This window comes from Eriocheir sinensis, unplaced genomic scaffold, assembly GCF_024679095.1.
Source record: "Eriocheir sinensis breed Jianghai 21 unplaced genomic scaffold, ASM2467909v1 Scaffold693, whole genome shotgun sequence".
Classification (NCBI taxonomy): Eukaryota; Metazoa; Arthropoda; class Malacostraca; order Decapoda; family Varunidae; genus Eriocheir; species Eriocheir sinensis.
The window spans coordinates 222,944-226,475 of NW_026112046.1; the positions used below are offsets into that span (position 1 = coordinate 222,944).

The 3,532-nt window shown below is 40.4% G+C and overlaps 1 long non-coding RNA gene across 4 annotated transcripts; it reads right to left on the reverse strand.

The window, feature by feature from the left end:
• Positions 1 to 2,211: 2,211 nt before the first annotated feature.
• LOC126993867 (uncharacterized) lies at positions 2,212 to 3,246 on the reverse strand. Of its 4 annotated transcripts, none has more exons than XR_007748359.1 (3): positions 2,603 to 3,235; positions 2,522 to 2,548; positions 2,212 to 2,413 (listed from the first exon to the last, which is right to left on the reverse strand). It is a non-coding gene; the product is annotated as an uncharacterized LOC126993867 (long non-coding RNA). The 4 variants fall into 4 exon arrangements; XR_007748357.1 differs by having other exon boundaries at positions 2,212 to 2,440; XR_007748358.1 differs by lacking the exon at positions 2,522 to 2,548 and having other exon boundaries at positions 2,603 to 3,246.
• Between the last annotated feature and the right edge of the window lie 286 nt (positions 3,247 to 3,532).

Sequence of the window (3,532 nt, forward strand, 5' to 3'; positions counted from 1 at the left end):
TCATGACTCGAAGCATGGGATCACGAAAGGTAGGTCATGCCTCACTAATGTCTTGTCCCTCTACAGTAAAGTATTTGAGGCGGAAGACAGAGATGAAAACTATGATGTAATCTATCTTGATTTTAGTAAAGCGTTTGACAAAGTTCCTCACCAACGACTGTTGCTTAAATTACAGGCTCACGGTGTAGACTGTAGAGGATAAGGTTTTGAACTGGGTCAAGGCGTGGCTTAGCAATAGGAAGCAAAGAGTGCAAATCAATGGTAAAATATCTGACTGGGGATGTGTTAAGAGTGGGTCCCACAAGGTTCGGTATTAGGTCCACTCTTTTTTATTATTTATATCAATGATTTAGATACAGGAATTAGTTGTGATGTCAGTAAATTTGCAGATGATACCAAGATCGGTAGTGTAATTGAGTCGGATCAGGACGCTAGTATTCTCCAGGATGAACTAAACAGATTGTATGACTGGGCGGATAAATGGCAGATGGAGTTCAATGTAGGGAAGTGCAGTATTCTGAGTGTAGGTAGGAACAACCCCTCTCACAACTATTGCTTAAATGACACTCTCATAAGCAGGTCTGGGTGCGAGAGAGATTTAGGGGTCTTAGTGAGCTCTGATCTCCGTCCAAGGGCACAATGCATTCAAGCTAGAAATCGAGCAAATAGGGTACTGGGATTTATTTCAAGGAGCGTAAGCAACAGAAGCGCCGAAGTCTTCCTCAAACTATATTTAGCATTAGTTAGACCTCATCTTGACTATGCGGTTCAGTTCTGGTCACCTTACTATAGAATGGATATCAAAATGTTAGAATCAGTGCAGAGGAGGATGACTAAGATGATTCAGGGGTTGAGAAACTTGCCATACGAGGAAAGACTCAAACAGTTTTAAACTTGCATTCTCTAGAAAGGCGAAGGGTGCGTGGAGACATGATCGAGGTTTATAAATGGATGAAGGGCTTTAATAAGGGAGATATTCATAAGGTTTTGTTGGTAAGAGAACCGGGTAGGACACGAATTAATGGGTTTAAACTGGATAAATTCAGATTTAACAGGGACATAGGCAAAAATTTGTTTACCAACAGGGTTGTGAATGAGTGAAATAGGCTTAGCAGTCATGTGGTAAGTGCCAATACAATTGTCACATTCAAAAATAGATTAGATAAATTCATGGACAGTGATACTAGGTGGGGTTAGATACACGGGAGTTTAGGGTCAAGGGAACTGCCTTGTATAGGCCTACCAGCCTCTTGCAGATTCCAACGTTCTTATGTTCTTATGTTATCTGACTGGCGAGATGTCAAAACCGGTGTTCCACAGGGGTCGATGTTGGGACCTGTTCTGTTTTTAGTGTACGTAAATGACATTGACGAGGGGCTATCGTGTAAAATATCGAAATTTGCCGACGACACAAACATAGCCAGCAGAGTCACTACGACAACGGATAAAGAACACTTCCAAGCTGATCTCGATCTTTTGAGCAGTCCTAGTAGCTAAATTATATTGTTTGTTATTGGGTTGTTTATTATTTATTTATTATGTTGTTTTAATTTGTTTTATTTTGTTTTGTTTTTGTTTTGTCTTGTTTTGCTTTGTTTACTTTGTTCTTTTTTTTTCTTTTCCTTTTCTTTTCTTTTCTCTTGATGTGGGCGTTTCTTTTCTCATGATGTTTTCTTTTCTTTTCTTTCTGTTGGTGTTGCTGGCTGTGGATGAGCCTCCTCCTCCCCAGAAGACTCACCCGTCACCCGCCCTGCGGCCCCAGGGGCCGAAAGCTCGATGACTTTTTAGTTATTTTCTTGATATTGTAATTTCATTTTCTTTTCTCGATGATTTAATTTCCTTTCTCTAGCCTCTATCTTGACTGTGTGGGTTAGCCTCCTTCTCCCCAGAGATTCATCTGTCACCACCCTGCCCCAGGGGCCGAAAGGTGGATGACTTTTCTGTTTTCCTTTTCTTGATGTTTCTATCATCCTTTCTGGTGTTCCTGGGTCTGAACGAGCCGCTTTCCTCCCAGAAGAGACTCGCCCATAATTTTGTGATGTTGGTTTGGTCCGAAAGGTGGATGATTCTTTTCATTTCCATTTTCATTTTTCTAGTGTTACTTCTCTGCATTTTCCTTCCGGTGTTACTTCACATTTCTTCTTCTTGTGTTATTTATCTTCAAATTCCTTCTTCTTGTGTTACTCTTTTCAAATTCCTTCTTCTGTGTAACTCTTTTCAATACCTTCTTCTGTGTTACTCTTTTCAATACCTTCTTCTGTGTTACTCTTTTCAATACCTTCTTCTGTGTTACTCTTTTCAATACCTTCTTCTGTGTAACTCTTTTCAATACCTTCTTCTGTGTTACTCTTTTCAATACCTTCTTCTGTGTAACTCTTTTCAATACCTTCTTCTGTGTTACTCTTTTCAATACCTTCTTCTGTGTTACTCTTTTCAATACCTTCTTCTTTGTAGCTCTTTTCAATACCTTCTTCTGTGTTACTCTTTTCAATACCTTCTTCTGTGCTACTCTTTTCAATACCTTCTTCTGTGTTACTCTTTTCAATACCTTCTTCTGTGTTACTCTTTTCAATACCTTCTTCTGTGTTAATCTTTTCAATACCTTCTTCTGTGTTACTCTTTTCAATACCTTCTTCTGTGTTACTCTTTTCAATACCTTCTTCTGTGTTACTCTTTTCAATACCTTCTTCTTGTGTAACTTTTTTCAAATTCCCTCTTCTTGTGTTACTCTTTTCAAATTCCTTTTTCTTGTGTAACTCTTTTCAAATTCCCTCTTCTTGTGTTACTCTTTTCAAATTCCTTTTTCTTGTGTTACTCTTTTCAACTTCCTTCTTCTTGTGTTACTTCATATGCCTTCTTCTAGTGTTACTTCTCTTCATTTTCCTTCTTCTGGTGTTCCCTTCTTCCCCTTCCTTCTCTCGGTGTTTCCATGTCGTCTTTTCCTGGTTTTATATGTTGGAACGCGTTAGTCTCCTTCTCTCCAGAGAAGACCCGCCATACCAACATACAAGACGCTTTAAACAAAGCAAAACAAGACAATTTTTTTTGGATTATTTGTTTTTGGATTTTTTTTGGATTTTTCGTTTTTTATCGTAGTTGGCATGACACTTGCCTTGCTTAGAGGAATTGTACCTCCCCATGCGTCGAACCTTCCATTGGAACGTGTCATTAACGCGTCGTCTGGCTAATAAGAGGTCAGTAACTGCATGTCTTGCTGCCACTTCAAGCCCCCCCAACCCCCGGACCCTCGGGATCTCCGACACCTCCGTGGACGCTCCGGGGGAGCCGAGGCGCCCTGCCGGAGCCCTGAGCCTGCGACACTCATAGGAAGGCCTGTTCCGTTACTTTACTTCCCTGATTTGCTCACCACGGCCTTCGCCTTTGCTGTCCTTCATCTTCCACCTTTGATTAGATAGTTAGTGTAGCTTATCACAAACAGCCTCGTAAGGACCAGCAGGCCTGCTGTTGTTTGTTCTCTCTTTGTGTTTCTTTGTTCCTCCTCCTCCTCCTTTAAAAAGAAAAAAAAAAAACA